This window comes from Calliopsis andreniformis, unplaced genomic scaffold (genome assembly GCF_051401765.1).
Source record: "Calliopsis andreniformis isolate RMS-2024a unplaced genomic scaffold, iyCalAndr_principal scaffold0008, whole genome shotgun sequence".
Classification (NCBI taxonomy): domain Eukaryota; kingdom Metazoa; phylum Arthropoda; class Insecta; order Hymenoptera; family Andrenidae; genus Calliopsis; species Calliopsis andreniformis.
Genome location: NW_027480426.1, coordinates 18,964,530 through 18,992,439, shown reverse-complemented (window position 1 = coordinate 18,992,439; position 27,910 = coordinate 18,964,530).

The following is a 27,910-nucleotide window of genomic DNA, read 5'->3' as shown; positions in this document are numbered from 1 at the left end:
AAGGAATAATTGCAAACAGTGTGAAAGTAATTGTCATTTCTACGTTCCGGGCAACCTAGGCTTCACTCTATGGCGTTGCTTCACCAGATCAAACAGTTAGGGCCTAAGAAGTGAACGCCAGAAGCATTAAATACAATATAAATACAACAGTTTTTTCATCGTATAAAACGAATAATTGCTACCAGTGTAAAAGTTATGGTCATTTCTACGTTCCGGGCTACCTAGACTTCACCCTAGGGCGTTGTTCCACCAGATCGAATAGTCAGGGCCTAAGAAGTGAACGCCAGAAGCATAAAATGCAATATAAATACAACAGCCTTTCCATCCTATAACAGGAATAATTGCAACCCGTGTGAAAGTGATGGTCATTTGTACGTTCCAGGGAACCTAGGCTTCACTCTAGGGCGTTGCTCCACCAGATCGAATTGTTAGGGCCAAAGAAGTCAACGCCCGAAGCATAAAATACAAAATAAATAGAACAGTTTTTCAATTGTATAAAAAAAATGATTGCTACCAGTGTAAAAGTTATGGTCATTTCTACGTTCCGGGCTACCTAGGCTTCGCCCTAGGGCATTGTTCCATCAGATCGAATAGTTAGGCCCTAAGCAGTGAACGCAAGAAGCATAAGATACAATATAAATGCAACAGTTTTTCCGTCGTAGAAAACGAATAATTGCAACCAGTGTGAAAGTTATGGTCATTTCTATATTCCGAGCAACCTAGGCTTCACTCTAGGGAGGTGCTCCACCATATCGAATAGCTACGGCCTTAGAAGCCTACGCCTGAAGCACAAAATACAATAAAAATGCAACGGTCTTTTCATCGTATAACAGGAATAATTGCAACAAGCGTGAAAGTAATGATCATTTCGGCGTTTCGGCCATCCTAGACTTAATTCTGAGGCATTGCTCCAACAGATCGAATAGTTAGGGCCTAATAAGTCAACGCCAGGAGCATAAAATACAATATAAATACAACAGTTTTTCCATCGCAGAAAACGAATAATTGCAACCAGTGTGAAAGTTATGGTCATTTCTATATTCCGAGCAACCTAGGCTTCACTCTAGGGCGTTGCTCCACCAGATCGAATAGTTAGGTCCTTAGAAGTCAACGCCACAAGCATAAAATACGATATAAATACAACAGCTTTTGCATCGTATAAAAGGAATAATTGCAAACAGTGTGAAAGTAATTGTCATTTCTACGTTCCGGGCAACCTAGGCTTCACTCTATGGCGTTGCTTCACCAGATCAAACAGTTAGGGCCTAAGAAGTGAACGCCAGAAGCATTAAATACAATATAAATACAACAGTTTTTCCATCGTATAAAACGAATAATTGCTACCAGTGTAAAAGTTATGGTCATTTCTGCGTTGCGGGCAGCCTAGGCTTCACCCTAGGGCGTTGTTCCACCAGATCGAATAGTTAGGGCCTAAGAAGTGGACGCCAGAAGCATAAAATACAATATAAATACAACAGTTTTTCCATCGTGTAAAACGAATAATTGCAACGAGTGTGAAAGCTATGGTCATTTCTACATTCCGAGCAACCTAGGCTTCACTCTAGGGCGTTGCTCCAAAAGATTGAATAGTCAGGGCCTTATAAGTCAACGCCCGAAGCATAAAATGCAATAAAAATACAACAGTTTTTCCATCGTATAACAGGATTAATTGCAACCAGTTTGAAAGTGATGGTCATTTCTACGTTCCGGGCAACCTAGGCTACACTCTAGGGCGTTGCTCCACCAGATCGAATAGTTAGGTCCTTAGAAGTCAACGCCAGAAGCATAAAATACGATATATATACAACAGCTTTTCCATGGTATGAAGGGAATAATTGCAAACAGTGTGAAAGTAATGGTCATTTCTACGTTCCGGGCAACCTAGGCTTCACTCTACGGCGTTGTTCCACCAGATCGAATAGTTAGGGCCTAAGAAGTCAACACCAGAAGAATTAAATACAAAACAAATGCAACAGCCTTTACACCGTATAAAACGAATAATTGCAACCTGTGTGAAGGTTATGGTCATATCTACGTTCCGGGCAACCCAGGCTTCACTGTAGGGTGTTGCTCCACCAGATCGAAGTGTTAGGGCCTAAGAAGTCAACGCCCGAAGCATAAAATACGATATAAATACAACAGCTTTCCCATCGTATTAAATGAATAATTGCAAACTGTGTGAAAGTAGTGGTCATTTCTGCGTTCCGAGCAACCTAGGCTTCACTCTAGGGCGGTGCTCCACCATATCGAATAGCTACGGCCTTAGAAGCCTACGCCTGAAGCATAAAATACAATATAAATACAACAGTCTTTCCATCGTATAAAACGAATAATTGCAACCAGTGTGAAAGCTATGGTCATTTCTACATTCCGAGCAACCTAGGCTTCACTCTAGGGCGTTGCTCCAACAGATTGAATAGTCAGGGCCTTATAAGTCAACGCCCGAAGCATAAAATGCAATAAAAATACAACAGTTTTTCCATCGTATAACAGGATTAATTGCAACCAGTTTGAAAGTGATGGTCATTTCTACGTTCCGGGCAACCTAGGCTACACTCTAGGGCGTTGCTCAACTAGATCGAATTGCTGGGGCCTTAGAAGTCAACGCCAGAGGCATAAAATACAATATAAATACAACAGCTTTTCCATCGTAAAGAACGAATAATTGCAACCAGTGTGAAAGTTATGGTTATTTCTACATTCCGAGCAACCTAGGCTTCACTCTAGGGCGTTGCTCCACCAGATCGAATAGTTAGCTCCTTAGAAGTCAACGCCAGAAGCATAAAATACGATATAAATACAACAGCTTTTCCATGGTATGAAGGGAATAATTGCAAACAGTGTGAAAGTAATGGTCATTTCTACGTTCCGGGCAACCTAGGCTTCACTCTACGGCGTTGTTCCACCAGATCGAATAGTTAGGGCCTAAGAAGTCAACACCAGAAGAATAAAATACAAAATAAATGCAACAGCCTTTACACCGTATAAAACGAATAATTGCAACCTGTGTGAAGGTTATGGTCATATCTACGTTCCGGGCAACCTAGGCTTCACTGTAGGGTGTTGCTCCACCAGATCGAAGTGTTAGGGCCTAAGAAGTCAACGCCCGAAGCATAAAATACGATATAAATACAACAGCTTTCCCATCGTATTAAATGAATGATTGCAAACTGTGTGAAAGTAGTGGTCATTTCTGCGTTCCGAGCAACCTAGGCTTCACTCTAGGGCGGTGCTCCACCATATCGAATAGCTACGGCCTTAGAAGCCTACGCCTGAAGCATAAAATACAATACAAATACAACAGTCTTTTCATCGTATAACCGGAATAATTGCAACATGCGTGAAAGTAATGATCATTTCGGCGTTTCGGGCATCCTAGACTTAACTCCGAGGCACTGCTCCACCAGATTGAATAGTTAGGGCCTAAGGAGTCAACGCCAGAAGCATAAAATACAATATAAATACAACAGTTTTTCTATTGTATAAAACGAATAATTGCAACCAGTGTAAAAGTTATGGTCATTTCCACGTTCCCGGCAACCTAGGCTTCACCCTAGGGCGTTGTTCCAGCAGATCGAATAGTTAGGGCCTAAGAAGTGACGGCCAGAAGCATAAAATACAGTATAAATACAACAGTTTTTCCATCGCAGAAAACGAATAATTGCAACCAGTGTGAAAGTTATGGTCATTTCTATATTCCGAGCTACCTAGGCCTCACTCTAGGGCGTTGCTCCACCAGATCGAATAGTTAGGTCCTTAGAAGTCAACGCCAGAAGCATAAAATACGATATAAATACAACAGCTTTTCCATGGTATGAAAGGAATAATTGCAAACAGTGTGAATGTAATGGTCATTTCTACGTTCCGGGCAACCTAGACTTCACTCTACGGCGTCGTTCCACCAGACCGAATAGTTAGGGCCTAAGAAGTCAACACCAGAAGAATAAAATACAAAATAGATACAACAGCCTTTACACCGTATAAAACGAATAATTGCAACCCGTGTGAAGGTTATGGTCATATCTACGTTCCGGGCAACCTAGGCTTCACTGTAGGGCGTTGCTCCACCAGATCGAAGTGTTAGGGCCTAAGAAGTCAACGCCCGAAACATAAAATACGATATAAATACAACAGCTTTTCCATCGTATTAAATGAATAATTGCAAACTGTGTGAAAGTAGTGGTCATTTCTGCGTTCCGAGCAAGCTAGGCTTCACTCTATGGCGTTCTTCCACCACATCGAATAGCTACTGCCTCAGAAGTCAACGCCTGAAGCATAAAATACAATAAAAATACAACAGTCTTTCCATGCTATAACAGGAATAATTGCAACACGTGTGAAAGTGATGGTCATTTGTACGTTCCAGGCAACCTAGGCTTCACTCTATGGCGTTCTTCCACCACATCGAATAGCTACTGCCTCAGAAGTCAACGCCTGAAGCATAAAATACAATAAAAATACAACAGTCTTTCCATCCTATAACAGGAATAATTGCAACACGTGTGAAAGTTATGGTCATTTCTACGTTCCGGGCAACCTCGGCTTCACTCTAGGGCGTTGCTCCACCAGATCAAACAGTTAGTTCCTTAGAAGTCAACGCCCGAAGCATAAAATACAAAATAAATAGAAGAGTTTCTCCATCGTATGAAACGAATAATAGCAACCAGTGTGAAAGTTATGATCATTTCTACGTTCCGGCAACCTAGGCTGCACCCCAGGGCGTTGTTCCACCAGATCGAATAGTTAGGGGCTAAGAAGTGAACGCCAGCAGCATAAAATACAATATAAATACAATAGTTCTTCCATCATATAAAACGAATAATTGCAACCAGTATGAAGGTTATGGTCGTTTCTACGTTCCGGGCAACCTAGGCTTCACTCTATGGCGTTCTTCCACCACATCGAATAGCTACGGCCTTAGAAGCCTACGCCTGAAGCATAAAATACAATAAAAATACAACAGCCTTTTCATCGTATAACAGGAATAATTGCAACAAGCGTGAAAGTAATGACCATTTCGGCGTTTCGGGCATCCTAGACTTAACTCTGAGGCATTGTTCCACCTGATCGTATAGTTAGGGCCGTAGAAGTCAACGCCCGAACCATAAAATGCAAAAAAAATACAACAGTGTTACCATCATATAACAGGAATAATTGCAACCAGTTTGAAAGTGATGGCCAATTCTACGTTCCGGGCAACTTAGGCTTCACTGTATTGCGTTGCTCAACCAGATCGAAAAGTTAGTGCCTTAGAAGTCAACGCCAGAAGCATAAAATACAATATAAATACAACAGTTTTTCCATCGTATAAAACGAATAATTGCAACCAGTATGAAAGTTATGGTCATTTTCTACTTTCCGGGCAACCTAGGCTTCACCCTAGGGCGTTGCTCCAACAGATGGAATAGTTAGGGCCTTAGAAGTCAACGGCCGAAGCATAAAATACGATATAAATACCACAGCTTTTCAGACGTATAAAACGAATAATTGCAACCAGTGTGAAAGTTATGGTGATTTCTACGTTCCGGGCATCCTAGGCTTCACTCTAGTGCGTTGCTCCACCAGATCGAATAGTTAGGGACTTAGAAGTTAATGCCGGAAGCATAAAATACAATATAAATACAACAGCTTTGCCATCGTATAAAATGAATAATTGCAAACAGTGTGAAGGTAATGGTCATTTCTACGTTCCGAGCATCCTAGGCTTTACTCTAGGGCGTTGCTCCACCAGATCGAATAGTTAGGGCCTTAGAAGTCAACGCCCGAAGCATAAAATGCAAAATAAAGAGAACAGTTTCTCCATTGTATAAAACGAATAATTGCAAACAGTGTGAAAGTAATGGTCATTTCTACGTTCCGGGCAATCTAGGCTTCACTGTATGGCGTTCTTCCACCACATCGAATAGCTACGGCCTCAGAAGTCAACGCCTGCAGTATAAAATACAATAAAAATGCATCAGTCTTTCCATCCTATAACGGGAATTATTGCAACAAGCGTGAAAGTAATGATCATTTCGGCGTTTCGGGCATCCTAGACTTAACTCTGAGGCATCGCTCCACCTGATCGAATAGTTAGGGCCTAAGAAGTCAACGCCAGAAGCATAAAATACAATATAAATACAACAGCTTTGCCATCGTATAAAATGGATAATTGCAAACAGTGCGAAAGAAATGGACATTTCTACGTTCCGGGCAACCTAGGGTTCACTGTATGGCGTTCTTCCACCAGATCGAATAGTTACGGCCTAAGAAGTCTACGCCAGTAGCATAAAATACAATATAAATACAACAGTTTTTCCACCACATAAAACGAATAATTGCAACCAGTATGAAAGTTATGGTCATTTCTACGTTCCGGGCAACCTAGGCTTCACCATAGGCCGTTCCTACTCCAGATCGAATAGTTAGGGCCTAAGAAGTCAACGCCCGAAGCATAAAATACGATGTAAATACAACAGCTTTTCCATCGTATAAAATGAATAATTGCAAACAGTGTGAAAGTAGTGGTCATTTCTACGTTCCGAGCAACCTAGGCTTCACTCTAGGGCGTTGCTCCACTAGATCGAATAGCGAGGGCCTTAGAAGTCAACGCCAGAAGCATAAAATACGATATAAATACAACAGCTTTTCCATCGTATAAAAGGAATAATTGCAAACAGTGTGAAAGTAATGGTCATTTCTTCGTTCCGGGCAACCTAGGCTTCACTCTAGGGCGTTGTTCCACCAGATCGAATAGTTAGGGCCTATGAAGTGAACGCCAGAAGCATAAAATACAATATAAATATAACAGTCTTTCCATCGTATAAAACGAAAGATAGCAACCAGTGTGAAAGTTACGGTCATTTCTACGTTCCGTGCAACCTCAGCTTCACTCTAGGGCGTTGCTCCACTAGATCGAACAGCTAGGGCCTTAGAAGTCAACGCCAGAAGAATAAAATACAATATAAATACAACAGCTTTTCCATCGTATAAAACGAATGATTGCAACCAGGATGAAACTTATGCTCATTTCTACTTTCCGAGCAACCTAGGCTTCACTCTAGGGCGTTGCTCCAACAGATTGAATAGTTAGGGCCTTAGAAGTCAACGCCAGAAGCATAAAACACAATATAAATACAACAGCCTTTCCATCGTATAAAACGAATAATTGCAACCAGTATGAAACTTATGGCCATTTCTACTTTCCGAGCAACCTAGGCTTCACTCTAGGGCGTTTCTCCACCTGATCGAATAGTTAGGGCCTAAGAAGTCAACGCCAGAAGCATAAAATACAATATAAATACAACAGCTTTGCCATCGTATAAAATGAATAATTGCAAACAGTGTGAAAGATATGGACATTTCTACGTTCCGGGCAACCTAGGGTTCACTGTATGGCGTTCTTCCACCACATCGAATAGCTACGGCCTCAGAAGTCAACGCCTGAAGTATAAAATACGATATAAATACAACAGCTTTTCCATCGTATAAAACGAATGATTGCAACCAGGATGAAACTTATGCTCATTTCTACTTTCCGAGCAACCTAGGCTTCACTCTAGGGCGTTGCTCCAACAGATTGAATAGTTAGGGCCTTAGAAGTCAACGCCAGAAGCATAAAACACAATATAAATACAACAGCCTTTCCATCGTATAAAACGAATAATTGCAACCAGTATGAAACTTATGGCCATTTCTACTTTCCGAGCAACCTAGGCTTCACTCTAGGGCGTTTCTCCACCTGATCGAATAGTTAGGGCCTAAGAAGTCAACGCCAGAAGCATAAAATACAATATAAATACAACAGCTTTGCCATCGTATAAAATGAATAATTGCAAACAGTGTGAAAGATATGGACATTTCTACGTTCCGGGCAACCTAGGGTTCACTGTATGGCGTTCTTCCACCACATCGAATAGCTACGGCCTCAGAAGTCAACGCCTGAAGTATAAAATACGATATAAATACAACAGCTTTTCCATCGTATAAAACGAATAATTGCAACCAGTATGCAACTTATGGTCATTTCTACATTCCGAGCAACCTAGGCGTCACTCTAGGGCGTTGCTCCACCAGATCGGATAGTTACGGCCTAAGAAGTCGACGCCAGAAGCATAAAATACGATAAAGATGCAACAGTTTTTCCATCGTATAAAACGAGTAATTCCAAACAGTGTGAAAGTAATGGTCATTTCTACGTTCCGGGGAACCTAGGCTTCACTCTACGGCGTTGTTCCACCAGATCGAATAGTTAGGGCCTAAGAAGTCAACGCCAGAAGCATAAAATACGGTATAAATACAACAGCTTTTCCATCGTATAAAACGAATAATAGCAACCAGTGTGAAAGTTATGGTCATTTCTACGTTCCGGGCAACCTAGGCATCACTCTAAGGCGGTGCTCCACCAGATGAAATAGTTAGGGCCTAAGAAGTCAGCGCCAGACGCATAAATTACAATATAAGTACAACAGCTTTTCCATCGTATAAAACGAATAATAGCAACCAGTGTGAAAGTACTGGTCATTTCTACGTTCCGGGTAACCTAGGTTTCACCCTAGGTCGTTGCTCCACCATGTCGAACAGCTAGGGACTTAGAATTCAACGCCGGAAGGATAAAATACAAAATAAATAGAACAGTTTTTCCATCGTATAAAATGAATAATTGCAGACATTGTGAAAGTAATGGTCATACCTACGTTCCGGGCAACCTAGGCGTCACCCTAGGGCGTTGCTCCACCACATCTAATAGCTACGGCCTTAGAAGTTAATGCCGGAAGCATAAAATACAATATAAATACAACAGCTTTGCCATCGTATAAAACGAATAATCGCAACCAGTATGAAAGTTATGGTCATTTCTACTTTCCGAGGAACCTAGGCTTCACCCTAGGGAGTTGCACCACCAGATCGAATAGTTAGGGCCTTAGAAGTCAACGCCCGAAACATAAAATACAAAATAAATCGAACAGGCTTTCCATTGTATAAAACGAATAATTGCTACCAGTGTGAAAGTTCTGGTCATTTCTACGTTCCGGGCAATCTACGCTTCACCCTAGGGCATTGCTCCAACAGATCGAATAGTTAGGGCCTAAGAAGTCGACGCCAGAAGCATAAAATACAATATAAATATAACAGCTTTTCCATCGTATAAAACGAATAATTGCAATCTGTGTGAAGGTTATGGTCATATCTACGTTCCGTGCAACCTAGGCTTCACTGTCGGGCGTTGCTCCACCAGATCCATATGTTAGGGCCTAAGAAGTCAACGCCCGAAGCATAAAATACGATATAAATACAACAGCATTTCCATCGTATTAAATGAATAATTGCAAACAGTGTGAAAGTAGTGGTCATTTCTACGTTCCGGGCAACCTAGGCTTCACTGTATGGCGTTCTTCCACCACATCCAATAGCTACGGCGTCAGAAGTCCACGCCTGAAGCAAAAAATACAATAAAAATACAACATTCTTTTCATCGTATAACAGGAATAATTGCAACAAGCGTGAAAGTAATGATCATTTCGGCGTTTCGGGCGTCCTAGACTTAACTCTGAGGCATTGCTCCACCAAGATCGGATATATAGAGCATTAGAAGTCAACGCCAGAAGCATAAAATACAATATAAGTACAACAGTCTTTCCAGTGTATAAAACGAATAATTGCAACCAGTATGCAACTTATGGTCATTTCTACATTCCGAGCAACCTAGGCTTCACTCTAGGGCGTTGCTCCACCAGATCGAATAGTTCGGTCCTTAGAAGTCAACGCCAGAAGCATAAAATACGATATAAGTACAACAGCTTTTCCATCATATGTAATGTATATATGCAATCAGTGTGGAAGTAATGGTTATTTCTACGTTCCGGGCAACCTAGGCTTCACACTAGGGTGTTGCTCCACCAGTTGGAATAGCTAGGGAGTTAGAATTCAATGCCAGAAGCATAAAATGCAATATAAATATAACAGCTTTTCCATCGTATAAAACGAATAATAGCAACCAGTGTGAAAGTTATGGTCATTTCTACTTCCCGGGCAACCTAGGCTTCACTCTAGGGTGTTGCTCCAGCAGATCGAATAGTTAGGGCCTTAGCAGTCAGCGCCCGAAGCATAAAATGCAAAACAAATACAACAGTTTTTCCATTGTATAAAACGAATAAATGCAACCAGTGAGAAAGTGCTGGTCATTTCTACGTTCCGGGCAACCATGGCTTCACTCTAGGGCGTTGCTCCACCAGGTCGAATAGCTAGGGCCTAAGAAGTCAACGCCCGAAGCATAAAATACGATATAAGTACAACAGCATTTCCACCGTATTAAATGAATAATTGCAAACAGTGTGAAAGTAGTGGTCATTTCTACGTTCCGGGCAACCTAGGCTTCACTGTATGGCGTTCTTCCACCACATCGAATAGCTACGGCCTCAGAAGTCCACGCCTGAAGCATAAAATACAATAAAAATACAACAGTCTTTTCATCGTATAACAGGAATAATTGCAACAAGCGCGAAAGTAATGATCATTTCGGCGTTTCGGGCATCCTAGACTTAACTCTGAGGCATTGCTCCACCAGATCGAATATTTAGGGCCTTAGAAGTCGACGCCAGAAGCATAAAATACAATATAAATACAACAGTTTTTCCATCGTATAAAACGAATAATGGTAACCAGTGTGAAAGTTATGGTCATTTCTACGTTCCGGTCAACCTAGGCTTCACTCCAGGATGTTGCTCCACCAGATCGAATAGTTAGGGCCTATGAAGTCAACGCCAGAAGCATGAAACGCAATAAAGGTACAACAGTTTTTCCTTCGTGTAACAGGAATAATTGCAACCAGTGTGAAAGTTATGGACATTTCTACTTCCCGGGCAACCTAGGCTTCACTCTAGGGCGTTGCTCCACCAGATCGAATAGTTAGGGCCTTAGAAGTCAGCGCCCGAAGCATAAAATGCAAAATAAATAGAACAGGTTTTCATTGTATAAAACGAATAACTGCAACCAGTGTGAAAGTACTGGTCATTTCTATGTTCCGGGCAACCTAGGCTTCACTCTAGGGCCTTGCTCCACCAGATCGAATAGTTAGGGCCTTAGATGTCAACGCCAGATGCAGAAAATACAATAAAGGTGCATCTGTTCTCCCGTCGTATAAAACGAATAATTGCAAACAGTGTGAAAGTAATGGTCATTTCTACGTTCCGGGAAACCTAGGCGTCACTCTAGGGCGTTACTCCACCAGATCGAATAGTTAGGGCCTAAGAAGTGAACGCCAGAAGCATAAAATACGATATAAATACAACAGCTTTTCCATCGTATAAAAGGAATAATTGACACCAGTACGAAACTTATGGTCATTTCTACGTTCCGGGCAATCTAGGCTTCACTGTATGGCGTTCTTCCACCACATCGAATAGCTAGGGCCTCAGAAGTCCACGCCTGAAGCATAAAATACAATAAAAATACAACAGTCTTTCCATCCTATAACAGGAATGATTGTAACCCGTGTGAAAGTGATGGTCATTTCTGCGATCCAGGCAACCTAGGCTTCACTCCAGGGCGTTGTTCCACAAGATCGAATAGTTAGGGCCTAAGAAGTCAACGCCAGAAGCATAAAATGCCATATAAATATAACAGTTTCTCCATCGTATAGAACGAGTAATAGCAACCAGTGTGAAAGTTATGATGATTTCTACGCTCCGGGCAACCTAGGCTTCACTCTAGGGCGTTGTTCCACCAGTTGGAATAGTTAGGGCCTAAGAAGTCGACGCCAGAAGCATAAAATACGATATGAATACAACAGCTTTTCCATCGTATAAAACGAATAATTGTAACCAGTGTGAAAGTTATGGTCATTTCTACGTTCCGGGCAACCTAGGCTTCACTCTACGGCGATGCTCCACCAGATCGAACAGTTAGGGCCTCAGAAGTCAACGCCCGAAATATAAAATACAAAATAAATAGAACGGTTTTTCCATTGTATAAAACGAGTAATTGCTGCCAGTGTAAAAGTTATTGTCATTTCTACGTTCCGGGAAACCTAGGCTTCACCCTAGGGCTTTGTACCCCCAGGTCGAATAGTTAGGGCCTAAGAAGTGAACGCCAGAAGCATAAAATACAATATAAATACAACAGCTTTTCCATCGTATAAAACGAATAATTGCAACCAGTATGAAACTTGTGGTCATTTCAACGTACCGGGCAACCTAGGCTTTACTCTAGGGCGTTGGCTCTACCAGATCGAACAGTTAGGGCCTTAGAAGTCAACGCCCAAAGCATAAAATACAAAATAAGTAGAACAGTTTTTCCATCGTATAAAACGAATAATTGCTACCAGTGTGAAAGTTATGGTCATTTCTACTTTCCGGGAAACCTAGACTTCACCCTACGGCGTTGTTCCACCAGGTGGAATAGTTAGGGCCTAAGAAGTCAACGCCAGATGCAAAAAATACGATATAAATACAACAGCTTTTCCATCGTATAAAACAAATAATTGCAACCAGTTTGATAGTGATGGTCATTTCTACGTACCGGGCAACCTAGGCTTCACGCTAGGGCGTTGCTCCTCCAGATCGAATAGTTAGGGCCTTAGAAGTCATCGCCCGAAGCCTAAAATATAAAATAAATAGAACAGTTTTTCCACCGTATAAAACGGATAATTGCTACCAGTGTGAAAGTTATGGTCATTTCCACGTACCGGGCAACCTAGGCTACACTCTAGGGCGTTGCTCTACCAGATCGAACTGTTAGGGCCTAAGAAGTCAACGCCAGAAGCATAAAATACAATATAAATATAACAGTTCTTCCATCGTATAAAACGAATGATAGCAACCAGTGTGAGAGTTATGATCATTTCTACGTCCCGGGCGACCTAGGCTTCACCCTAGGGCGTTGCTCCACCATATCGAATAGTTAGGGCCTTAGAAGTCAACGCCCGAAGCATAAAATACAAAATAAATAAAACAGTTTTTCCATCGTATAAAACGAATAATTGCTACCAGTGTGAAAGTTATGGTCATTTCTACGTTCCGCGCAACCTGGGCTTTGCCCTAGGGCGTTGTTCCACCAGATGGAATAGTTAGGGCCTAAGAAGTCAACGCCAGAAGCATAAAGTACAATAAAGATGCAAAAGTTTTTCCATCGTATAACAGGAATAACTGCAAACAGTGTGAAAGTTATGGTCATTTCTACGTTCCGGGCAACCTCGGCTTCACTCTAGGGCGTTGCGGCACCAGATCGAATAGTTAGGGCCTTAGAAATCAACGCCCGAAGCATAAAATACAAAATAAATAATACAGTTTTTCCATCGTATAAAACGAATAATTGCAACCAGTGTGGAAGTTATGGTCATTTCTACTTTCTGGGCAACCTAGGCTTCACTCTAGGGCGTTGCTCCACCAGATCGAATAGTTAGGGCCTTAGAAGTCAACGCCCGAAGCATAAAATACAAAATAAATAAAACAGTTTTTCCATCGTATAAAACGAATAATTGCAACCAGTATGAAAGTTAACGTCATTTCTACTTTCGGGGCAACATAGGCTTCACCCTTGGGCGTTGCACCAACAGATTGAATAGTTAGGCCGTTAGAAGTCAACGCCAGAAGCATAAAATGCGATATAAATAGAACAGCTTTTCCATCGTATAAAACGAATAATTGCAACCAGTGTGGAAGTTATGGTCATTTCTACGTTCCGGGCAACCTATGCTTCACTCTAGGGCGTTGTTCCACCAGATGCAATAGTTAGGGCCTAAGAAGTCAACGCCAGAAGCATAAAACACTATATAAATACAACAGTTTTTCCATCATATAAAACGAATAATTGCAACCAGGATGAAAGTTATTGTCATTTCTACTTTCCGGGCAACCTAGTCTTCACCCTAGGGCGTTGCTCCAACAGATTGAGTAGCTAGGGCCTTAGAAGTCAATGCCCGAAGCATAAAATACAATATAAATACAACAGTTTTTCCATCGTATAAAACGAATAATTGAAACCAGTATGAAAGTTAACGTCATTTCTACTTTCCGGGCTACCTAGGCTTCACCCTAGGGCGTTGCACCAACAGATTGAATAGTTAGGGCCTTAGAAGTCAACGCCAGAAGCATAAAGTACAATAAAGATGCAAAAGTTTTTCCATCGTATAACAGGAATAACTGCAAACAGTGTGAAAGTTATGGTCATTTCTACGTTCCGGGCAACCTCGGCTTCACTCTAGGGCGTTGCGGCACCAGATCGAATAGTTAGGGCCTTAGAAATCAACGCCCGAAGCATAAAATACAAAATAAATAATACAGTTTTTCCATCGTATAAAACGAATAATTGCAACCAGTGTGGAAGTTATGGTCATTTCTACTTTCTGGGCAACCTAGGCTTCACTCTAGGGCGTTGCTCCACCAGATCGAATAGTTAGGGCCTTAGAACTCAACGCCCGAAGCATAAAATACAAAATAAATAAAACAGTTTTTCCATCGTATAAAACGAATAATTGCAACCAGTATGAAAGTTAACGTCATTTCTACTTTCGGGGCAACATAGGCTTCACCCTTGGGCGTTGCACCAACAGATTAAATAGTTAGGCCGTTAGAAGTCAAAGCCAGAAGCATAAAATGCGATATAAATAGAACAGCTTTTCCATCGTATAAAACGAATAATTGCAACCAGTGTGGAAGTTATGGTCATGTCTACGTTCCGGGCAACCTAGGCTTCACTCTAGGGCGTTGCTCGACCAGATCGAATAGCTAGGATCTTAGAAGTCAACGCCTGAAGTATAAAATACAATAAAAATACAACAGCCTTTCCATCCTATAACAGGAATAATTGCAACCCGTGTGAAAGTGATGGTCATTTCTACGTTCCAGGCAACCTAGGCTTCACCCTAGGGCGTTGTTCCACCACAAGGAATAGTTAGGGCCTAAGAAGTCAACGCCAGAAGCATAAAATACGATATAAATACAACAGCTGTTCCATCGTATAAAAGGAATAATTGCAAACAGTGTGAAAGTAATGGTCATTTCTACGTTCCGGGCATTCTAGTCTTCACTCTACAGCGTTGTTCCACCAGATCGAATAGTTAGGGCCTAAGAAGTCAACACCAGAAGAATAAAATACAATATAAGTACAACAGCTTTTCCATCATATGTAATGTATATATGCAATCAGTGTGGAAGTAATGGTTATTTCTACGTTCCGGGCAACCTAGGCTTCACACTAGGGTGTTGCTCCACCAGATGGAATAGCTAGGGAGTTAGAATTCAATGCCAGAAGCATAAAATGCAATATAAATATAACAGCTTTTCCATCGTATAAAACGAATAATAGCAACCAGTGTGAAAGTTATGGTCATTTCTACTTCCCGGGCAACCTAGGCTTCACTCTAGGGTGTTGCTCCAGCAGATCGAATAGTTAGGGCCTTAGCAGTCAGCGCCCGAAGCATAAAATGCAAAACAAATACAACATCTTTTCCATTGTATAAAACGAATAAATGCAACCAGTGAGAAAGTGCTGGTCATTTCTACGTTCCGGGCAACCATGGCTTCACTCTAGGGCGTTGCTCCACCAGATCGAATAGCTAGGGCCTAAGAAGTCAACGCCCGAAGCATAAAATACGATATAAGTACAACAGCATTTCCACCGTATTAAATGAATAATTGCAAACAGTGTGAAAGTAGTGGTCATTTCTACGTTCCGGGCAACCTAGGCTTCACTGTATGGCGTTCTTCCACCACATCGAATAGCTACGGCCTCAGAAGTCCACGCCTGAAGCATAAAATACAATAAAAATACAACAGTCTTTTCATCGTATAACAGGAATAATTGCAACAAGCGCGAAAGTAATGATCATTTCGGCGTTTCGGGCATCCTAGACTTAACTCTGAGGCATTGCTCCACCAGATCGAATATTTAGGGCCTTAGAAGTCAACGCCAGAAGCATAAAATACAATATAAATACAACAGTTTTTCCATCGTATAAAACGAATAATGGTAACCAGTGTGAAAGTTATGGTCATTTCTACGTTCCGGTCAACCTAGGCTTCACTCCAGGATGTTGCTCCACCAGATCGAATAGTTAGGGCCTATGAAGTCAACGCCAGAAGCATAAAACGCAATAAAGGTACAACAGTTTTTCCATCGTGTAACAGGAATAATTGCAACCAGTGTGAAAGTTATGGTCATTTCTACTTCCCGGGCAACCTAGGCTTCACTCTAGGGCGTTGCTCCACCAGATCGAATAGTTAGGGCCTTAGAAGTCAGCGCCCGAAGCATAAAATGCAAAATAAATAGAACAGGTTTTCATTGTATAAAACGAATAACTGCAACCAGTGTGAAAGTACTGGTCATTTCTATGTTCCGGGCAACCTAGGCTTCACTCTAGGGCCTTGCTCCACCAGATCGAATAGTTAGGGCCTTAGATGTCAACGCCAGATGCAGAAAATACAATAAAGGTGCATCTGTTCTCCCGTCGTATAAAACGAATAATTGCAAACAGTGTGAAAGTAATGGTCATTTCTACGTTCCGGGAAACCTAGGCGTCACTCTAGGGCGTTACTCCACCAGATCGAATAGTTAGGGCCTTAGAAGTCAACGCCAGAAGCATGAAATACAAAATAAATAGAACAGTTTTTTCATGTATAGAACGAATAATTGCTACCAGTGTGAAAGTTATGGTCATTTCTACGTTCCGGGCAACCTAGGCTTCACACCAGGGCGTTGTTCCACCAGATGTAATGGTTAGGGCCTAAGAAGTCAACGCCAGAAGCATAAAATACGATATAAATACTACAGCTTTTCCATCGTATAAAACGAGTAATTGCTACCAGTGTGAAAGTTATGGTCATTTCTACGTTCCGGGCAACCAAGGCTTCACTCTAGGGCGTTGCTCCACCATATCGAATATTTAGGGCCTTGGAAGTCAACGCCCGAAGCATAAAATACAAACTAAATAAAACAGTTTTTCCATCGTATAAAACGAATAATTGCTACCAGTGTGAAAGTTATGGTCATTTCTACGTTCCGCGCAACCTGGGCTTTGCCCTAGGGCGTTGTTCCACCAGATGGAATAGTTAGGGCCTCAGAAGTCAACGCCAGAAGCATAAAATACGATATAAATACAACAGCTTTTCCATCGTATGAAACAAATAATTGTAACCAGTGTGAAAGTTATGGTCATTTCTACGTTCCGGGCAACCTAGCCTTCGCCCTAGGCCGTTGTTCCACCAGATCGAATAGTTAGGGCCTAAAGTGAACGCCAGAAGCATAAAATGCAAAAAAATACAACAGTCTTTCCATCGTGTAGCAGGAATAATATGCAACCAGTGTGATAGTAGTGGTCATTTCTACGTTCCGGGCAACCTAGGTTTCACTCCAGGGCGTTGCTCCACCAGATCGAATAGTCACGGCCTAAGAAGTAAACGCCAGAAGCATAAAATACGATAAAGATGCAACAGTTTTTCCATCGTATAAAACGAATAATTGCAACCAGTGTGAAAGTTATGGTCATTTCTTCATACCGAGCAACCTAGGCTTCACTCTAGGGCGTTGTTCCACCAGGTCGAATAGTTAGGGCCTAAGAAGTGAACGCCAGAAGCATAAAATACTATATAAATACAACAGCTTTTCCATCGTATAAAAGGAATAATTGACACCAGTACGAAACTTATGGTCATTTCTACGTTCCGGGCAATCTAGGCTTCACTGTATGGCGTTCTTCCACCAAATCGAATAGCTAGGGCCTTAGAAGACAATGCCCGCAGCATAAAATACAAAATAAATAGAACAGTTTTTCCATTGTATAAAACGAATAATTGCTACCAGTGTAAAAGTTATGGTCATTTCTACGTTCCGGGCAACCTAGGCTTCACCCTAGGCCGTTGTTCCACCAGATCGAATAGTTAGGGCCTAAGAAGTGAACGCCAGAAGCATAAAATGCAATAAAAATACAACAGTTTTTCCATCGTATAGCAGGAATAATTTGCAACCAGTGTGATAGTAGTGGACATTTCTACGTTCCGGGCAACCCAGGTTTCACTCCAGGGCGTTGCTCCACCAGATCGAAGAGTTACGGCCTAAGAAGTCAACGCCAGAAGCATAAAATACGATAAAAATGCAACAGTTTTTCCATCGTATAAAACGAATAATTGCAATCAGTGTGAAAGTTAACGTCATTTCTACTTTCCGGGCAACATAGACTTCACCCTTGGGCGTTGCACCAACAGATTGAATAGTTAGGGCCTTAGCAGTCAACGCCCGAAGCATAAAATACAAAATAAATACAACAGTTTTTCCATCCTATAAAAAGAATAATTGCTACCGGTGTGAAAGTTATGGTCATTTCTCCGTTCCGGGCAACCTAGGCTTCACTCTAGGGCGTTGCTCCACCGGATCGAATAGTTAGGGCCTTAGAAGTCAACGCCAGAAGCATAAAATACAAAATAAATAAAACAGTTTTTCCATCGTATAAAACGAATAATTGCTACCAGTGTGAAAGTAATGGTCATTTCTACGTTACGCGCAACCTAGGCTTCACTCTAGGGCGTTGTTCCACCAGATGCAATAGCTAGGGCCTAAGAAGTCAACGCCAGAAGCATAAAACACTATATAAATACAACAGTTTTTCCATCATATAAAACGAATGATAGCAACCAGTGTGAAAGTTATGGTCATTTCTATGTTCCGGGCAACATAGGCTTCACTCTAGGGCGTTGCTCGACCAGATGGAATGGCTAGGGCCTTAGAAATCAACGCCCGAAGCATAAAATACAAAATAAATACAACAGTTTTTCCATCGTATAAAACGAATAATTGGAACCAGTGTGAAGGTAATGGTTTTTTCTACGTTCCGGGCAACCTAGGCTTCACTCTAGGGCGGTGCTCCACCAGATCAAATAGTTAGGGCCTAAGAAGTCAACGCCAGAAGCATAAAATACAACATAAATACAACAGTTTTTCCATCGTATATAATGTATATTTGCAAACAGTGTGAAATTAATGGTCATTTCTACGTATCGGCCAACCTGGGCGTCACTCTAGGGCGTTGCTCCACCACATCTAACAGCTACGGCCTTAGAAGTCAACCGCAGATGAATAAAATACAATAAAGGTGCCACAGCTTTTCCATCGTACAAAACGAATAATTGCAACCAGTGTGAAAGTTATGGTCATTTCTGCTTTCCGGGCATCCTAGGCTTCACCCTAGGGCGTTTACCTACAGATTGAATAGTTAGGGCCTTAGAAGTCAACGCCAGAAGCATAAAATACAATAAAGATGCAAAAGTTTTTCCACCGTATAACAGGAATAACTGCAAACAGTGTGAAGGTAATGGTCATTTCCATGTTCCGGGCTACCTTAGTCTTCACTCTAGGGCGTTGTTGAACCAGATCGAACAGTTAGGGCCTAAGAAGTCAACGCCAGAAGCATAAAATACAATATAAATATAACAGTTTTTCCATCGTATAAAACGAATGAGAGCAACCAGTGTGAAAGTTATGGTCATTTCTACGTTCCGGGCAACCTAGGCTTCACTCTAGGGTGTTATGCCACCAGATCGAATAGTTAGGTCCTTAGAAGTCAACTCCCGAAGCATAAAATACAAAATAAATAAAACAGTTTTTCCATCGTATAAAACGAATAATTACAACCAGTATAAAAGTTAACGTCATTTCTACTTTCCGGGCAACATAGGCTTCACCCTTGGGCGTTGCACCAACAGATCGAATAGTTAGGTCCTTAGAAGTCAACGCCAGAAGCATTAAATACAAAATAAATAGAACAGTTTTTCCACTGTATAAAACGAATAATTGCTGCCAGTGTAAAAGTTATGGTCATTTCTACGTTCCGGGCAACCTAGGCTGCACTCTAGGGCGTTGCTCCACCATATCGAATAGTTAGGGCCTTAGAAGTCAACGCCCGAAGCATAAAATACAAAGTAAATAGAACAGTTTTTGCATCGTATAAAACGAATAATCGCAACCAGTATGATAGTTATGGTCATTTCTACTTTCTGGGCAACCTACGCTTCACCATAGGACGTTGCACCACCAGATCGAATAGTTAGGGCCTTAGAAATCAACGCCAGAAGCATAAAATACAATAAAGATGCAACAGTCTTCCCATCGTAAAGCAGGAATAATTGCAACCAGTGTGAAGGTAATGGTCTTTTCTACGTTCCGGGCAACCTAGGCTTCACTCTAGGGCGGTGCTCCACCAGATCAAATAGTTAGGGCCTAAGAAGTCAACGCCACAAGCATAAAATACAACATAAATACAACAGATTTTCCATCGTATATAATGTATATTTGCAAACAGTGTGAAAGTAATGGTGATTTCTACGTACAGGGCAACTTAGGCTCCGCTCTCGGGCGTTGCTCCACCAAACCGAATAGGTAGGGCCTTAGAAGTCAACGCCAGAAGCATAAAATACAATAAAGATGCAAAAGTTTTTCCACCGTATAACAGGAATAACTGCAAACAGTGTGAAGGTAATGGTCATTTCCATGTTCCGGGCTACCTTAGTCTTCACTCTAGGGCGTTGTTGAACCAGATCGAACAGTTAGGGCCTAAGAAGTCAACGCCAGAAGCATAAAATACAATATAAATATAACAGTTTTTCCATCGTATAAAACGAATGATAGCAACCAGTGTGAAAGTTATGGTCATTTCTACGTTCCGGGCAGCCTAGGCTTCACTCTAGGGTGTTATGCCACCAGATCGAATAGTTAGGTCCTTAGAAGTCAACTCCCGAAGCATAAAATACAAAATAGATAGAACAGTTTTTCCATCGTATAAAACGAATAATTGCTACCGGTGTGAAAGTTATGGTCATTTCGCCGTTCCGGGCAACCTAGGCATCACTCTAGGGCGTTCCTCCACCAGGTCGAATAGTTAGGGCCTTAGAAGTCAACGCCAGAAGCATAAAATACAGAATAAATAAAACAGTTTTTCCATCGTATAAAACGAATAATTGCAACCAGTGTGGAAGTTATGGTCATTTCTACTTTCCGGGCAACCTAGGCTTCACTCTAGGGCGCTGCTCGACCAGATCGAATAGCTAGGGCCTTAGAAGTCAACGCCTGAAGTATAAAATACAATAAAGATGCAAAAGATTTTCCATCGTATAACAGGAATAACTGCAAACAGTGTGAAAGTACTGGTCATTTCTACGTTCCGGGTAACCTAGGTATTACTTTAGGGCGTTGCTCCACCAGATCGAGTAGCTAATGACTTAGAATTCAACGCCATAAGAATAAAATACAATATAAATATAACAGTTTTTCCATTGTATCAAACGAATAATAACAACCTGTGTGAAAGTTATTGTCATTTCAACGTTCCCGGCAATCTAGGCTTCACTCTAGGGCGTTGCTCCACCAGGTCAATCATTTAGGGCCTTAGAAGTCAACGCCCGAAGCATAAAATGCAAAATAATTAGAACTGTTTTTCCATTGCATAAAACGAATAATTGCTACCAGTGTAAAAGTTATGGTCATTTCTACGTTCCGGGCAACCTAGGCTTCACCCTAGGGCGTTTTTCCATCAGATCGAATAGTTAGGTCCTTAGAAGTCAACGCCAGAAGCATTAAATACAAAATAAATAGAACAGTTTTTCCACTGTATAAAACGAATAATTGCTGCCAGTGTAAAAGTTATGGTCATTACCTACGTTCCGGGCAACCTAGGCTGCACTCTAGGGCGTTGCTCCACCATATCGAATAGTTAGGGCCTTAGAAGTCAACGCCCGAAGCATAAAATACAAAGTAAATAGAACAGTTTTTGCATCGTATAAAACGAATAATCGCAACCAGTATGAAAGTTATGGTCATTTCTACTTTCTGGGCAACCTAGGCTTCACCATAGGACGTTGCACCACCAGATCGAATAGTTAGGGCCTTAGAAATCAACGCCAGAAGCATAAAATACAATAAGGATGCAACAGTCTTCCCATCGTAAAGCAGGAATAATTGCAACCAGTGTGAAGGTAATGGTCTTTTCTACGTTCCGGGCAACCTAGGCTTCACTCTAGGGCGGTGCTCCACCAGATCAAATAGTTAGGGCCTAAGAAGTCAACGCCACAAGCATAAAATACAACATAAATACAACAGATTTTCCATCGTATATAATGTATATTTGCAAACAGTGTGAAAGTAATGGTGATTTCTACGTACAGGGCAACTTAGGCTCCGCTCTCGGGCGTTGCTCCACCAAACCGAATAGGTAGGGCCTCAGAAGTCAACGCCCGAAGCATAAAATACAAAATAGATAGAACAGTTTTTCCATCGTATAAAACGAATAATTGCTACCGGTGTGAAAGTTATGGTCATTTCGCCGTTCCGGGCATCCTAGGCATCACTCTAGGGCGTTACTCCACCAGGTCGAATAGTTAGGGCCTTAGAAGTCAACGCCAGAAGCATAAAATACAGAATAAATAAAACAGTTTTTCCATCGTATAAAACGAATAATTGCAACCAGTGTGGAAGTTATGGTCATTTCTACGTACACGGCAACCTAGGCTCCACTCTCGGGCGTTGCTCCACCAAATCGAATAGCTAGGGCCTTAGAAGTCAACGACAGAAGAATAAAATACAATAAAGATGCAATAGTTTTTCCATCGTATGACAGGAATAACTGCAAACAGTGTAAAAGTAATGGTCATTTCCATGTTCCGGGCAACCTAGTCTTCACTCTAGGGCGTTGTTCCACCAGATCGAATAGTCAGGGCCTAAGAAGTCAACGCCAGCAGAATAAAATACAATATAACTACAAAAGCTTTTCCATCGTATAAAATGAATAATTGCAAACATTGTGAAAGTAATGGTCATTTCTACGTTCCCGGCAACCTAGGCGTCACTCTAGGGCGTTGGTCCACCACATCTAATAGCTACGGCCTTAGAAGTCAACCCCGGATGAATAAAATACAGTAAAGATGCCACAGCTTTTCCATCGTATAAAACGAATAATTGCAACCAGTGTGAAAATTATGGTCATTTCTACATTCCGGGCATCCTAGGCTTCACCCTAAGCCGTTGTTCCACCAGATCGAACAGTTAGGGCCAAAGAAGTCAACGCCAGAAGCATAAAATACGATATAAATAGAACAGCTTTTCCATCGTATAAAACGAATAATTGCAACCAGTGTGGAAGTTATGGTCATTTCTACGTTCCGGGCAACCTAGGCTTCACTCTAGGGAGTTGCTCGACCAGATCGAATAGCTAGGGCCTTAGAAGTCAACGCCTGAAGTATAAAATACAATAAAAATACAAGAGTCTTTCCATCCTATAACAGGAGTAATTGCAACCCGTGTGAAAGTGATGGTCATTTCAACGTTCCAGGCAACCTAGGCTTCACCCTAGGGCGTTGTTTCACCAGATGGAATAGTTAGGGCCTAAGAAGACAACGCCAGAAGCATAAAATACGATATAAATAGAACAGCTTTTCCATCGTATAAAACGAATAATTCCAACCAGTGTGGAAGTTATGGTCATTTCTACGTTCCGGGCAACCTAGGCTTCACTCTAGGGCGTTGCTCGACCAGATCGAATAGCTAGGGCCTTAGAAGTCAACGCCTGAAGTATAAAATACAATAAAAATACAACAGCCTTTCCATCCTATAACAGGAATAATTGCAACCCGTGTGAAAGTGATGGTCATTTCTACGTTCCAGGCAACCTAGGCTTCACCCTAGGGCGTTGTTCCACTAGATGGAATAGTTAGGGCCTAAGAAGTCAACGCCAGAAGCATAGAACACTATATAAATACAACAGTTTTTCCATCATATAAAACGAATAATTGCAACCAGGATGAAAGTTATGGTCATTTCTACTTTCCGGGCAACCTAGGCTTCACTCTAGGGCGTTGCCCCACCAGATCGAATAGTTAGGGCCTTAGAAGTCAACGCCCGAAGCATAAAACACAAAACAAATAAAACAGCTTTTCCATCGCATAAAACGAATAATTGCAACCAGTGTGAAGGTAATGGTCATTTCTACGTTCCGGGCAACTTAGGCGTCACTCTAGGGCGTTGCACCAACAGATTGAATAGTTAGGGCCATAGCAGTCAACGCCCGAAGCATAAAATACAAAATAAATACAACAGTTTTTCCATCGTATGAAAAGAATAATTGCTACCGGTGTGAAAGTTATGGTCATTTCTCCGTTCCGGGCAACCTAGGCTTCACTCTAGGGCGTTGCTCCACCGGATCGAATGGTTAGGGCCTTAGAAGTCAACGCCAGAAGCATAAAATACAAAATAAATGATACAGTTTTTCCATCGTATAAAACGAATAATTGCTACCAGTGTGAAAGTTATGGTCATTTCTACGTTACGCGCAACCTAGGCTTCACCCGAAGGCGTTGTTCCACCAGATGGAATAGTTAGGGCCTAAGAGTTCAACGCCAGAATCATAAAATACGATATAAATACAACAGCTTTTCCATCGTATAAAACGAATAATTGCAACCAGTGTGGAAGTTATGGTCATGTCTACATTCCGGGCAACCTAGGCTTCACTCTAGGGCGTTGCTCGACCAGATCGAATAGCTAGGGCCTTAGAAGTCAACGCATGAAGTATAAAATACAATAAAAATACAACAGCCTTTCCATCCTATAACAGGAATAATTGCAACCCGAGTGAAAGTGATGGTCATTTCTACGTTCCAGGCAACCCACGCTTCACCCTAGGGCGTTGTTCCACCAGATGGAATAGTTAGGGCCTAAGAAGTCAACGCCAGAAGCATAAAACACTATATAAATACTACAGTTTTTCCATCATATAAAACGAATAATTGCAACCAGGATGAAAGTTATGGTCATTTCTACTTTCCGGGCAACCTAGGCTTCACTCTAGGGCGTAGCCCCACCAGATCGAATGGTTAGGGCCTTAGAAGTCAACGCCCGAAGCATAAAACACAAAATAGATAAAACAGTTTTTCCATCGCATTAAACGGATAATTGCAACCAGTATGAAAGTTAACGTCATTTCTACCTTCCGGGCAAAATGGGCTTCACCCTTGGGCGTTGCACCAACAGATTGAATAGTTAGGGCCTTGGAAGTCAACGCCCGAAGCATAAATTACAAAATAAATAGAACAGTTTTTCCATCGCATAAAACGAATAATTGCAACCAGTGTGAAGGTAATGCTCATTTATACGTTCCGGGCAACTTAGGCGTCAACCTAGGACGTTGCTCCACCACATCTAATAGCAACGGCCTTAGAAGTCAGTCCCAGATGAATAAAATACATAAAAGATGCCACAGCTTTTCCATCGTATAAAACGAATAATTGCAACCAGTGTGAAAGTTATGGTCATTTCTACGTTCCGGGCGACATAGGCTTCACTCTAGGGCGTTGCGCCACCAGATCGAATAGCTAGGGCCTTAGCAGTCAACGCCAGAAGCATAAAGTACGATATAAATACAACAGCTTTTCCATCGTATAAAACGAATAATTGAAACCAGTATGAAAGTTAACGTCATTTCTACTTTCCGGGCTACCTAGGCTTCACCCTAGGGCGTTGCACCAACAGATTGAATAGTTAGGGCCTTAGAAGTCAACGCCAGAAGCATAAAGTACAATAAAGATGCAAAAGTTTTTCCATCGTATAACAGGAATAACTGCAAACAGTGTGAAAGTTATGGTCATTTCTACGTTCCGGGCAACCTAGGCTTCACTCTAGGGCGTTGTTCCACCAGATGCAATAGTTAGGGCCTTAGAACTCAATGCCCGAAGCATAAAATACAATATAAATACAACAGCTTTTCCATCGTATAAAACGGATAATTGCAACCAGTATGAAAGTTAACGTCATTTCTACCATCCGGGCAACATGTGCTTCACCCTTGGGCGTTGCACCAACAGATTGAATAGTTAGGGCCTTAGAAGTCAACGCCCGAAGCATAAAATACAAAATAAATAGAACAGCTTTTCCATCCTATAAAACGAATAATTGCAACCAGTGTGAAGGTAATGGTCATTTCTACGTTCCGGGCAACTTAGGCGTCACCCTAGGGCGTTGCTCCACCACATCTAATAGCAACGGCCTTAGAAGTCAGCTCCAGAGGAATAAAATACATAAAAGATGCCACAGCTTTTCCATCGTATAAAACGAATAATTGCAACCAGTGTGAAAGTTATGGTCATTTCTACGTTTCGGGCAACATAGGCTTCACTCTAGGGCGTTGCGCCACCAGATCGAATAGTTAGTGCCTTAGAAGTCAACGCCAGAAGCATAAAATACGATATAAATACAACAGCTTTTCCATCGTATAAAACGAATAATTGCAACCAGTGTGGAAGTTATGGTCATTTCTACGTTCCGGGCAACCTAGGCTTCACTCTAGGGCGTTGTTCCACCAGATGGAATAGTTAGGGCCTAAGAAGTCAACGCCAGAAGCATAAAACACTATATAAATACAACAGTTTTTCCATCATATAAAACGAATGATAGCAACCAGTGTGAAAGTTATGGTCATTTCTACGTTCCGGGCAACATTGGCTTCACTCTAGGGCGTCGCGCCACCTGATCGAATAGTTAGGGCCTTAGAAGTCAACGCCCGAAGCATAAAATACAAAATAAATAGAACAGCTTTTCCATCGTATAAAACGAATAATTGCTACCGGTGTGAAAGTTATGGTCATTTCTCCGTTCCGGGCAACCCAGGCTTCACTCTAGGGCGTTGCTCCACCAGATCGAATAGTTAGGGCCTTAGAAGTCAACGCCAGAAGCATAAAATACAGAATAAATAAAACAGTTTTTCCATCGTACAAAACGAATAATTGCTACCAGTGTGAACGTTATGGTCATTTCTACGTTCCGCGCAACCTAGGCTTCACTCTAGGGCGTTGCTCCACCAGATCGAATGGCTAGGTCCTTAGAAGTCAACGCCAGAAGCATAAAATACGATATAAATACAACAGCTTTTCCATCGTATAAATCGAATAATTGCAACCAGTGTGGAAGTTATGGTCATTTCTACGTTCCCGGCAGCCTAGGCTTCACTCTAGGGCGTTGCTCGACCAGATCGAATAGCTAGGGCCTTAGAAGTCAACGCCTGAAGTATAAAATACAATAAAAATGCAACAGTCTTTCCATCCTATAACAGGAATAACTGCAACCCGTGTGAAAGTGATGGTCATTTCTACGTTCCAGGCAACCTAGGATTCACCCTAGGGCGTAGTTCCATCAGATAGAATAGTTAGGGCCTAAGAAGTCAACGCCAGAAGCTTAAAACGCTATATAAATACAACAGCTTTTCCAACATATAAAACGGATAATTGCAACCAGGATGAAAGTAATGGTCATTTCTACTTTCCTGGCAACCTAGGTTTCACCCTGGGGCGTTGCTCCAACAGATTGAATAGTTAGGGCCTTAGAAGTCAATGCCCGAAGCATAAAATACAATATAAATACAACAGTTTTTCCATCGTATAAAACGAATAATTGCAACCAGTATGAAAGTTATCGTCATTTCTACTTTCCGGGCAACCTAGGCTTCACCCTAGGGCGTTGCACCAACAGATTGAATAGTTAGGGCCTTAGAAGTCAACGCCCGAAGCATAAAATACAAAATAAACAGAACAGTTTTTCCATCGTATAAAACGAATAATTGCTACCGGTGTGAAAATTATGGTGATTTCTCCGTTCCGGGCAACCTACGCTTCACTCTAGGGCATTGCTCCACCAGATCGAATAGTTAGGGCCGTAGAAGTCAACGCCAGAAGCATAAAATACAAAATAAATAAAACAGTTTTTCCATCGTATAAAACGAATAATTGCTACCAGTGTGAAAGTTATGGTCATTGCTACGTTCCGCGCAACCTAGGCTTCACCCAAGGGCGTTGTTCCACCGGATGGAATAGTTAGGGCCTAAGAAGTCAACGCCAGAAGCATAAAATACGATATAAATACAACAGTTTTTCCATCGTATAAAACGAATGATAGTAACCAGTGT